The sequence below is a fragment of the Manis pentadactyla genome, chromosome 8, assembly GCF_030020395.1.
Source record: "Manis pentadactyla isolate mManPen7 chromosome 8, mManPen7.hap1, whole genome shotgun sequence".
NCBI classification, from domain to species: domain Eukaryota; kingdom Metazoa; phylum Chordata; class Mammalia; order Pholidota; family Manidae; genus Manis; species Manis pentadactyla.
Window position 1 is genome coordinate 74,571,958 of NC_080026.1, and position 13,363 is coordinate 74,585,320.

General features: G+C 34.4%; 1 protein-coding gene across 2 annotated transcripts in view; it reads left to right on the forward strand.

Annotated features, from left to right (window-relative positions):
• The window catches only part of PRKG1 (protein kinase cGMP-dependent 1), a 1,239,474-nt gene that overhangs the window by 556,349 nt on the left and 669,762 nt on the right, over positions 1-13,363 (forward strand). The gene's annotated exons all lie outside the window — the stretch shown is intronic.

The following is a 13,363-nucleotide window of genomic DNA, read 5'->3' on the forward strand; positions in this document are numbered from 1 at the left end:
ATTAAACTAAACATATGAAACTATGAAGTTTTCTTAATCTCTATTCAACATTACTTTCATGTCCTAATTGTAATTACAAGGAAATTTTTCTATCCAGATTAATTAGAGGAAAAAAAAAGTCAACTTATTAAGGAAGTCATTTTCATAACAAGGTTTGAGCTAACTATGCTTTGTCTTTTCTTTTACTATTTTCTTTCATTTAAATTAGTTTTGTGAAAATGATTAAAATTTTTTATAGTTAGTACAAATGCCAAAAGGAGATCATTCTGAGATATGTATTTACTATCCAGGATGACCATGGTGCTTACTTTTAATTTCCTTATTTTCCAAAATGCCTAGTAATAAACCTTTTATAGATACAGAATCCCATATGGTTTCCATTTTTTAAGATTGCCTCTATTTTAATATAAATAACATTAATTTTGTGTGGTTAGAGGGATTCTCATCATATTTTTAGGGTATGAATGTAATTGTCTTACTTGATAAATAGGTTCCATGGTTCATACAAGATCCTAGATAGCCTTTTAGGGACAATCATTAAAAGCTAACTTAGTGTACTTTCCTTGGAGAAACAAAAATAAAATTCCCTATGAAGACAATGGAGTGGCCATTTAGAGAAAACAGACTGCCTGAAGCGCAGGCAAGTAAGATTCTCAATGTGAAGAACATTTGAGCGTACACAGATGTGGGCCATTCTCTTCCAAAGCAGCTGAAACCAACGTACCATAGAAATCTTTTAAGTGCTGATAGAGATATGTCTCATATATCCACAATCCATGAGCAAACTTGGGGTTTCAAGCATAAACCCAAAATTGATTATGCTGAAGAATTTAATACTGAAAATATGAACCAAATATACAGGTGTTCTGTTGAGAAGTATACATTGGGATCAGCTAATGAGTCTCTAGGAAGCTCTTAAAACCTTTTTTAATGAGGACATGTCCAATTTAGGCATATGAAAAATAGGATTGTGATTTAAAACTGTGCATTTTAAAAGGTGTCCCTTAGATATCAATAAATTCCTATTACTATCCTTTCTTTTAAAAAAGTTTGCATTTCCCTGTATGCATCCCTTTTGCTATCATTTTTAGTAATTTTTCACAAGAGCAGACTCCCACTTTATAACACTTCCCATACAAATAATATACATTTCACTTTAACAACTCATACCTCATGCTCCATGGACTTACATGCACCTCAAATATATAGACCTCACTTGAGATTCAAGTACAAATATCTTTTGTCAAGAAATTTAAATTTATTTTAGCAATGTTATTAAAATTACAGAAAATTATTATTGAAACTCTAAGAATGATTTTTACTTTCTACTAAAACTTTGATGATCATTAATGATTATTCTGAACTAACAATGTAATACAGTTATTGATATTTAAGGATAACATATTAAGAATTTGTTCATAAACAGTTTGTAAGAAAGAGGATGAAGTGTTAATCCATTGAATAAACTATACACATTTGGATGGCTCAATGGATGGAGAGGAATTGATGTGGGGATTCAGAGTTGAGATATTTTAGAGACTGCGAGAGGGTACCACTGATACAAATGAGCTATTGATATCTTTATTTAGAAACTCCTCTATCATTAAAGGAGTAATAAATGACTGAAACATTCAGCTATATCATGGCTAGTTTTTCATATTTAATAATGAAAGATTCTAATGTGCTTTTTGAAGCACTTTTCTTTTTCCTCTGTGGAGACTAACCATAGTAAAAGTCTTAGTTCACTTTTCAAATTATGCCTTGGCTTCAGCTTTTAAATTAGTCATTATGTATTTTATTCTTCCCTTGACAATGATTTGAGGACCAATTTTCTCTTTATTAACAAGCGAGACATAATGTGTTTGTGAATAATCTAATCATTGTTAGTGTCTGGCCAGATTTCAGTTTTCCCATCCTAGGCTGACTTTAGAAATAGTTTATTTTATATATGGAGAAATACATACCCTACAAACCCAGGGATTTCTACTTTAAAAAGAAGAAAACACTGCCACTTTTATTTCAGATGATGATTATACTAAGGATCTTTTATATTATAACTCCAGGCAATCCTTAAATCATTTTGAATGGCCTCCCTCTAGTCCAGCCATATGTTTTCTTAAATTAAAAAAAAAATCATTAAGTGAATCATCTCTAAAATGTCTATTTTACTTTATTTTGCACACATTTAATAAGTGACAAGAATATCAAAAGTTTTGAGCAGATATTTCTTGGTTTTGTCAGTGGTGTTTGTTCTAACATACTTTTGCTGGGCATATCAGTTCTTTAATAACTCATGCTCTGTGCCTCCTCTCACATATAATAGCTAGACCATAATTCTTCACAACACCCCCAAGACCATCATTCTTAATATCTTTCAATCTAGGTCACCATAGTTGTGAATATTACATTCACAAAAAGAAATAAGTTTTGTATTTAAGAAAATTGCCTGGAAATTGCTTTATCTAATCAAATCAACCCTTCCCCATTTATTGTGACCACACTCCCTTAGCTCACAAGAAACAATATAAAATGCCAATTAATTTTCACTTGGTCTAGGTCATTAATTAGAAACTGGAATGAAATGTTTCATATGATCTGAGCTCTTCTGAAATCAAATCTCTTTTCTCTGCTTTGTAAAACTTTGGCATTGCGGAAATCTCATCAGTCAGTCACCATGTTTCACCTGCAGTATTTCTGCTGATAGAAATCTGAGTATTGTCAGTGTGGCTCCTGTCAGCAGGCAGACTACAGACAGTGCAAAACACAATTTAGTACTTTCTAAAATTATTTTAAGTTTTGTTAGTCTAATTCTACTGAAGAGGACTGCATAGCCAAAACAACAAATTATGAACATGAAATAACATAATGAGAACAATAAAGATTAACCTGATAAAATATTTATTGTATCTCATTTTTTTGTTTAAAGGCATATATAACTAATACCATGCCAGATTATTTAGTATCTAATTACAACTGGACTTGGCTTAAAGTTGGTCATTTTGTTGAATCACTTTTAAGATTTAAAACCTTTTTTTGCTGAACTCTTATTTGTTCTATTTTGGGATTTCACTTAGCTATTTAAGAGTTACAAGATGGAGAAGAAATAATGGGTGATAAAATCTGTAACTCTTCAGATAAAGCCTCATATTAACTCTTCTACTGTGACAAAAAGCAGCCCAACTTCTGGGGTCACATGTTATTTGACCATGGAAAAATAGTCTAGTTGATTTCCACGCTTTTATGTGCCAACTATCAAAATTAAGCTGACTTGGAAACAAGTTGGTTAAAGAGTTGCATTTCTTAAATAATAAGCTGTACTTTAAAGATAGAGATAGTCTAATCAGTATTATTGACCAACTAGATTTCCGTATTAGCCTCCGAAGAATAGATTCCTTGCTTCAATCCTGCCTCTATTGCCTCCTTCAACAGCAGCCACAGCGATCTTGGAAAACGTAAATCTCACCATGTCAGTTCCTTCTTGAAATCCTTATTTGGTTCTCAATGGTTTTCAGGAAAAATTAAAAATTCCCTGGTTCTGAATACAATGTCTTGGAGTCTATAGTTTCTGCCCAGCTCACATACTCTGCTCCAGTCTTGCAGAATGACTTGCTATTCCCTGTAGGCATATTCGTTTTTGCTTTTGCACCTTGTGTGCATTATTGTTTTCTTCCCAAAATCTTCTCTGCTCTCTCTAAATACTGATGGATCATTCATTCATTCAATAATTTTCAAGATTTGCTCCAAATCATTTCTTCCAGGAAATCTTCCAGAAGACACCAAGAGCACTGATCCCTCCTCTGACCAAGTAGCACTTGGTACATTTTTCTGATAGTTCTGAAATCATTGATTGACTTGTGTTTCTCCCTCCATTAGACTACATGCATTTTAAAGAAAAAGGGAGAATTATATTCAACACTGTCTTCCAGGTGCCCAGGATGGATCTGGGATTGAATATAGTGAATCCTCAGTGAGTAAACCTTTGTGAAATACATGCTAAGAAGTTCTATATGGAAACAAGGCTTTGACAGTAACTGATTGGAGACCTTTAATGCACTATTCCAAAGCCTCAGTTGTTTTTTTTCCAAATGTAATAAGAGAGATTCTTGCCTCATGCAAATTGTTATAACTTTTAAAGGCCGTATAAAAGTACCTTAAATTGTTAAAAAAAATACGATGATAAGGTGATAGCATTGTTACACCTATTCTTTCTGCAGCAAAGATATTTGTTAATGTTCATGGTTTTCTGAGAATACTAAGGAGAGAGTAAACTGAAGTTGATACATCTTTTCTTTTTTTGCCTCTTCTAAGTTCCCTAGGAGTACTTTGTTGCTATAGAAACTCCAGGGGTTTGTCATATTTTTCTTTCTGTGCTTTATAGCTCTGTAGTTCCAAGTGCTAAATAGGAAAGATTAGTGTCTTACCTCAACAACAGTCACATTTTCAAATCAAAGCTCGCTGATCAAATTGATCAGCTGCCCAAGAAATAAGATTGTGAAACAGAGCAAATTCCTAGTTTTGAAATATTTTTGGCATTGTCTGTTTTTTATTACTTGGTAGAGTGAAATTTTATCATTTGGGGATGTTCAGTTCAATTGGCAAACCAAACTTGAGAAAAAGCCAACTAGAGAATCCCATTATTGAAGAAAAAAGTAGACGTAAGAGCGAAAAGAAAAAATTGACTTTCTGCTTTATAATACAGCTAAAGTCAAGTTACTTATTGGGGAAGGACACAAAAACTTTATCAGGTTTTAAGATTTGAGCTGAAATGAGAGAACCCTAATTCTGAAGGAAGGACACCAAGTGTGTACCCTTTTCCTCTTGGCCAGGGAGTCGTTGCAGACAAAATCAAGGAGATTGGAAAGCTCAGTACCTTAAAAGCCAGAATAACAAGGTTCTACTTCTTAACTTGCTGATTTGGATGTGAAGTAAGAGGACAGGGAGGTTAATTTCACCCTTCTGGCCTCTATTTCTTCATCTGTACTATGAAAGGAAAGTAGTATTCTCTGCTATCCCCTAGTTCTGAGGATCCCCAATGCCAAATAATCCTAGTTTTTGCATCTTCAGGTACACCTAACCACTTTTTCTCCCTGCAGCCAAACCCCATTCCTTTAAGGAAGGAAAAAAACAACGAAGGATGAAAGGAGAGAGGGAGGAAGGAAGGAATGATCTCAAGAGCTGTAGATTTAGATGCATTTCAGGCTATCTCAGCCCTTACATTAAAGAAGTTATTCTCTACCAAATGTGAATAATTCCCTTCCATCATATATGAATAAATTTGGTTCATTAGTATCATTACTAGGGTAGAAGTAGATTACTTCCTGATAAGAAGAAAATGGAAAGATTTATTTTAAAATATACTTATTACTTATACTGTGTAATGTAAACTTCCATAAATAATGTGAAAAATAGTTTCCATAAATATTTCAAAAATGCATTTTCATAAAATTTTAGGATGATTTTTTGCATGGTATGTTCGTTTTTTTACATGCAGAGTATTCCTAGGGAGCACAAAAATGGTGATGTATGTTCAGTTATATTGATTTTATGGAATTATAAATCTGTTCTTTTTCTATATCTCTAATTTATCACTTTGGCAGTTTATTTCCACTCCTCTCCTTCTCTGTGATAAATGATACTAGCCCCTCCCCACACATACATACAAACACTCCAGTTCACAGTCTTTTTTGCCAAACTCCCGCTTTCCTTGCTCCGCTCCTCTCCTCTCTCTCTGTTGTCTTAGCCATTGTAGCTGCTAAACTGGGACATGACACTCTATAATATAGCTGGTAGTATGGATTAAGAAATGCCTTTGATATAAGCAACTGAGAGTGATTTTACAAGGGGTCTTGGAAGAGATTGGTCAGAAAGGATCCTTTATAATGTGGACACTTGTGATATTAATAGGCTGAGTATCAGAATGCCTACAAAAAACAGGTCTCACAATAGTATTCCCTTTCTTACTGCCTACTGTTTCTGTGAATCTTGAGTGATAGAAAATGAGAGAGGCTGAGGTCTTCTGGAGTAGTAGAAACATGCTTGTGTAGTGATTATGAGTATGAGTTTTGCTGTCACTCACCTGAAATTCCATTTCTGCCCTCAGCTAGCTGAGTGATCTTAGGTAAGTTATATATATTCTTGGAACCACAGAGCTATAAAAATGGATGATGATGAATGCACTGTATATCTTATTTTGTGTGGATTAGATAAAACAGTGTATCACAGAATAGTAAATTTTATTTTTTCATTTAAACACAGAGAAACTCTCAGTTATCCCCTTAGGGCCATGCTTCTCAGAGTATGGTCCTCAGATACACACATGTACTCAACTACTGCATCAGAACTTCTGTGGATGATGTGAGAAGATGCATTTTAACAAGGACCCTGGGTGAAGCTTAGGCACGGAAGCATTTTACAAACACCACCTCAGGGACTGATCTCCAATCTTAAAGTAAAAGTCAATAGAAAAATGGGATTCAATCTGTAGTTTTCAGTTTCCTCACAAGCTATCTATTTTGTATTTTCCAAAATATTTTTCTTTATCTTCTGTTCCTTTATACTGAAAATGATGTATTTTGATGTAGGCATATTTGGAAGAACTGTTGTTTCTTAATCCCTAACTTTTGAATAAAAATTTCCAAGAGACCAAACCTTTGAATTTCTACATTTGCAGTGCCTGGTTATTCACAAATACTAAATTTAAGTATGACATTGCTTTAATTATCTCCAATTGTATGGGATGTTTTTACATTGAGAGAATATAGGAGATGAAAGGAATTTTATGCCATAACTATATAAAAATTGGAAGCCATCTTTTAACAAAATATCCTGTGCCTAGCCAAGTTGTGGTTAGAATAAAGAGCCAATCTTGAACAAGAAACAAGGCAATAATTCAAATGAAGTCACAGTGTTCTAGTCAAATAAAGTTCTGTTATCAAATGAGGATCATACTTAGTAAAAACAGCAAAACTTCATTCATTTATTCCTATTTCCATAAGTTGCAACATATCTACACTATTCCCAGGGTGACCCCAATAGCAGTGTCCCTGTCGAGCAGACTTGTAGTTCTCATTTCCTGCCAGTGGATATGCATGGAATAACATCAGCACTAAATTGAGTCAGCCTGACTCTTAAGTGCCCAGTAGAGTAAGAATGAATGTTGGCTCAGTTGAATTAGTTATTTTAAAAAGCTCAATGTTAATACAAATGGTTTAAAATGGGTTTAATCATAACATTGTGTTTGGTTTAAGAAAAACAAACACTTGTTGCTGTTTGAAGAAATATCAGGTGACATCAGTAGATGAATGGATAAAAAAGATGCAGTACATATACACAATGGAATACTATTCAGCCATAAGAAAGAAACAAATCCTACAATTTGCAACAACATGGATGGTGCCAGAGCATATTATGCTCAGAGAAATAAGTCAGGCAGAGAAAGACAAATACCAAATAATTGCCCTCATTCGTGGAGTATAACAACGAAACAAAATTGAAGGAACAAAATAGCTGCAGACTCACAGACTCCAAGAAGGGACTAGAGGTTACCAAAGGGGAGGGGTGAAGGAGAAGGAGATTGTGGGGTGTCATGATTAGTGCACATGGTGTGTGTGGGGTCACGGGGAAGACAGTGTAGCATAGAGAAGACAAGTAGTGACTCTATAGCACCTTACTACACTGATGGACAGTAACTGCAATGGGGTATGGGGGAGGACCTTGATAATAAGGGTAAATATAGTAACCATGTTGTTTTTCTTGTGAAACCTCCATAAGAGTGTGTATCAATGATACCTTAATTTAAAAAAGCAGGTGAAATGAAACTGGATTGGTAGAGAAAGTCACTGTAATGGAGTGATATCTTTTAAACTGACTTCTGAACAAGGAGGTAGATAAGAACTTCCATCTTGTCTTCAGCATCACACTTTAGACAGATCAGTGAACTGGAGATGTGAACAGAGTGGAGTGAATATATATACACTGAGAATTTGAAAGTACAGCCTGATTTACTTCATCAGGAAGATGTCTTATATACGCTAAAACCTGCAATAATGATACCGACAGGACAGAAAAGCAAGCAGGCTCCATTGATTTTTCCCTAGATCCTCATATTCCTTACTAATGCCCTTGAGGGTGTAAATAATGCATGCAACAGATTGCATTAGACGTGATTGTCTCCTTATTGCGTGCATAAGTCAAAAGACATTATTAGTGCATTAGAGGCTGAGGAACAGTTCCAGACTGCAGTCCTTTTGCCTAATGACTGTCACAAATAAGGAACTCAAGAGCCAGAGACCAAAGAAAGCCTTCTTCATACTTCATAGCTTTTCTTGTGAATTGCCTTCTTCTGCATTATTTTTTTTTTAATAGTTTATGAAACAAGTAAAAGTTTTTTAAATCTATGGCATTTTTGTTAGCTAAAGAAAGACATAAAAACAGTCTTCATGAAGTGGTATTAAGTTATCCCTGTGATCCTTCTAAAATCTGTGGTTGTTATTTCTTTTTTTTTTTAACCTCAGCAAGATCATTGTAAACCAATCAACGTTACAAGCCATGTATGATTGCCTCAACAATTTGTGTTGTCTGGGGAAGGGCTATATATCTTAATTCATTATTGTAGCTTCCATTGCTTAACCATGGTAGATATTGAATAAAGCAGGCAATTTCTTCCATATAATTCCACCTTATTAGTAAATAACTGTAAGTATCTTTCCCTTGGTCACATCTTTGTATGTGATGTCAAACATTAGTTGAACTATTTTTCTCCCAATAGAATCTTCACTAGAAATACTCTGACTTTGTCACAAGAGAGGAATGATTAATTTAATATTAGGGCTGCTCGTGCTTCCATAATCTATATCTGCAGCTTTTTGTCGCTAAAAGCCACGTACATTTTCAATGTCTGGCTTTAGTGAGTATCGCCAGTGATTGAAGCACAAATTCTATCCTCATGGGGTAGGCTATGTGCTTTCCCTTCCTCTGAATGAGATTGGTCCAGAATCACAGAGTACTGATTAATTTTTCAGTTTAAGATGATGGAATGTGTGGGATTTATAAATGGAAAATTGACGACCTAGAAATCCATGGCCTCTGTACAAAAGCCAAGCTAATTCCTAGAATTTGTAAGAAAAGGTTAGACTTTTGATTTAATAGATAGGAACATGTTACTTCTTTTAAAAGTTTATTCTAAATTCTCACTGACACTTTAACAGACTTTGCCCCTTGCTATTTAATAGGGTTAGAGTTCTAATTTTAAAAAATTCTTTTTAATTTTAGGGTACTTTTAGATTTATAGGAATGTTGCAAAGAAATTCCAGTTTCCATATACCCCACATCTACTTTCCCATTAATATGTTATATTACTGTTACTGTATATATTTGTCACAACTAATAAATCAATATTGACACAGTGTTAACTAAATTCCAGTCCTGAAGTTTAAAAATACATTAGAGTGAAAAAATGATTCATGCATAACTAATTAAATGCTTGATTCTCCATTTTAAAATAAAGATCCATTAGAAAACATATGCAGCAAGAATTGCATGCCACATCAGTTCATAAGCAATGACCTTGTGATGCAGTATAGGTGTCTTGGTAGTAGTATATAGGAGGAAAACAGCTTTTTTGATGTGTTTGTATTGCAATTCCTTTCAGTACTGTATTTATTTAATTACTTGTAGAATAAACTTTCCAAGAAATATTGTGTATTTAGAAAGACTTGAACAGAAAATTTCCCATTGCCTTAAAAAAATCATTAAATTCCAAGTTCAGTCATCTCAATAGGACCACTGTGTATCAGATGTTTTGCAAAGTGCTTGACCCACAGTATCTTTGGTCTATCAGAGTTGATGTCATTATTCCTATCTTACAGATGGAAATTAAAACTCAGCAAGACAAAGCAGTTAGCTTAAGGTTACACAGCCAGTAAGGAATATAGGTTAAAAAAAGAGAGAGAGAGAGAGAAAAATCCAGGTAAAATTATTTCCTAAGGCATAAAGAGTAGAGAACCATCTCAAATTTTATTTAAGATTTAGGAGATTTAGTATTTAAACCATAATCCTGATCAGTAGATGGACTCTTTTATCATCTTTGCCGTATGTAAATAAAGGTGATTGGTCAAAATTGCGATTTTTAAAAACTGTTATTTTTAAAATAGTATCACAACAGGTTTATTTAAGGAGGGTGATATGACCTGGTTTAATTGCAAAGGCTATTAAGAAGTGTGAAAAATATTAATGAAGTTTATGTTACAGGCTTTCATCTTTTACAATGTTTTTGGTGGTGATTTATAAGGAGAATTAGAGATGAAAATTTATAAAACTGAATGATCCATTTAGGTATCTGGAAATTAACTATTATTACAGTAGGATAAATCACATAACATAGCTATAGCATATTATTATTACACCAGCATAGTTATGAGTTGCTATTTGCCAAGACTTCCAAGTAAAGAATAGTGAAAAATTTCATGTTGGTTTAGGAAAGTATACACATATATGTGTGTGTGTCTGTGTATTTTTATTGAATGATATAGACGATTAGGATGTCTGGGGCTCGGCTATACTCCTGACCTTGAATTTCTTTCTTGATTAGTTGGTGACAAGATAAATACATCTGAGGGCACGATCTGAAAATGTATAATCCTTCTTTGACTGTAATTTCTCAGATTTTCATAGCTGGAGTCCCTTGAATTTTGGGGCTCCAACAGGGTACTGTTTTGAAATGTAAAGAACAATCCAGGCTTATCAAGATTATTTTCAAATGTAAACATCAGACTTTGAATAAAATCTATAGAGAATGTTTTGTTCCCATACTGTTTATTAAGTAAAGAGTACATTTCTAAATCAAAGAATATATATGGGTTAATTCCAAATGAGTTTCTCAGGTATCTACTTGCTTTTGGATTCAGAATCTTTTCTTCTTAATCACCAGATATACAACTTGAGATTTTGTATTTCAGCCTAAAGAAACACAATGACATTAACTCAAGGTTTGACATGCTGCAGCTATACAACACAAGTTTCTTTGTGTGCTGGTATTACTCTATTCCCAAAGTTGGAAAAGCACATTCATTAGAGTAATTAATGTTTTTGTTGACAGAAGGAGTCTTAATGTTACAAAAATCTTTATTTCACTCTACATAATATTTGAAGAATGTGGTTGATTCTCAAAGGAACCCAAATAAATACCAATGTCAGCCACTGGGTTGACTTCTTCAAATGTAATGAAAATGAGGCACACCCTGAGTGTCCTTGTTATAGCTGGAGTATCTTGAATTTTGAATATCCTTTATGTACTCAGGATATAGCAAAGAAAAAAAAAAACAGGTAAAAATCCCTGTCCCACTCTGTGCTAGTTGGAAAAGCTAGACAGCAGACAAAATAATGAGATTACATTCTGTGTTAGAGAATGAAGAAGAATAAACAGGCCTAGAGTTCTGGGGAGGGGTGACGATTACAGTTCTTAATGAAGTCAGGGAGGGCTCACTGCAGAGGGACAGTTGGACAAAGGTCTCAAGAAGGTGAGGGAGTGAGTCATGGAGATTCTGAAAAGAACATCCAAGTGTGAGTGATCATGTCAAAGGTCCTGAGACAACAGGTACAAAAGGCCCAGAGAATGGTGTATATTTGAAGGTTTATGACATGATATGTGACCTGCACACAGAAGGAACATAAAACATATTTGATTAAATTAATAAAATCCAGTTTTCAGGTATTTAAAGTGTTTTCCCGGACATCACAGTCAAATTCAGTTAATTTATTCATTCATTCCCCACAGGTAAAATGCTTGAATTTGACAATGATTCACATACTGAAAATAGACAATATGCTTAGTAGGTAGGTTTCCATATCATTTCAAGCCTTATTTTTTCCTCAGCTCTTCAAATCAATGCTTTAAAAAGATAACTTTCATAATTAGTTGTGAATTGCTTTTGCTAGGAGTGTAATTGGTTGTGAAATTGTGCTCTTTTTAAAAAATTTTCTCTCTGTTTTCTGGAGTAAAGCATTCAGTGACTCTTCTTCCTCCCTTTATTTTTGCTCTGTTGAAGAAAGAGAAGAGAAAGAGAAAATCCCTGAAAAGATTACACACAAAGCTCAGTGAGTAAATAGTACTGAAAGGCAAAATCTCTCCTGCACCATGATCACTGGTAATTGAAACACCAAACAAAACAGTTACCAAATGCAAAATAATGATCTAACTCTGCACTTGCAAATAAGGATCCATCTTTTTCTTATGAATCTAAAACCCTAAAGATTCATTCTCCCAAGGTCTTTGTCTTGCCATGCTATGTAGGTAAATTCCTTGTTTTGACACAATTCTCTCATGCTGGTGGAGGACCTCTGGTGAGCAGAGACCCCCCTTTCCAAATAGGTATGGAGACAGTGCGCACCCTGGCCCCTGCTTCTCAGATTACTGAGCCAGAACTAGTGGCAGTGTTCCTGGGAAAAAGCACATACCAAACAGTAGTCAGTTCTGAAAGTGTGAAAGGGCCACTCTGGTCTTTCGCTCTCTATAATGATTGGCCTTGGATTTAGAAGCCTGAAGGTGAATTATCCTAGTGGGTTCAGATGAGTGCAATTAACTGCAAATTTAAACATTTAAATGGATATGAACTTGGCCTAGAGTATTTCTAGTGTGTAAACTAATTGTAGTCATTTTCTCTATCAGGTTCTAAAATTACCCTTGAAAATGAAAACACTTGCTCCTACACATTTTTTTATGAAACAGCCACTGTTCAGACTGGAAGGGGATAGACCTGACAGAATTTCTGGTTAAATGTGAAGACATTTGCTTGTGTTTGATGAAAAATTCATCTGCTATAAAATCAGACTACATGGATTGGAATACCAACTCCAGCTTCTACTAAATAAAACATTTAGGAAATTGGGGGATAATGATGTCACCTAGCTGGCAAGGTTAAGTTTGAGTTTGGGAATGTTCTCATTGCTTTTTCAAACTAGGTACTTGACTCATTTGTTATATTATCTAGCACTGGGGGACATTAAAAAAAAATGTTACAGAATCCTTCCTGAAAGAGCACCTTGAAGAAATAAGACCTATTAAGAGCAAGATCAGTGGATGATTATCACTATAAACCGGAAACATACTTACATGCCAAAAGTAGAAAATACAATTTTGAGTCTCAAGGAGGGAAATATTGTTGCAGACTGGCAGTTTCTACTAATTTCTCTCTTCAAAAGATGAGACTTAAGGAATGTCAAAGGTAGAACAGAACTAGAGCTCATCTAGCCCAGCTTCTCATTCATAGATGTTGAGAATTGCACAGACCCTTAAAGCAGCAAATTAATGGGCCCATCTCAGCTTGTATCTCCTAAACTCCAGACAAAAAATCCCTTCCTCTTTTCA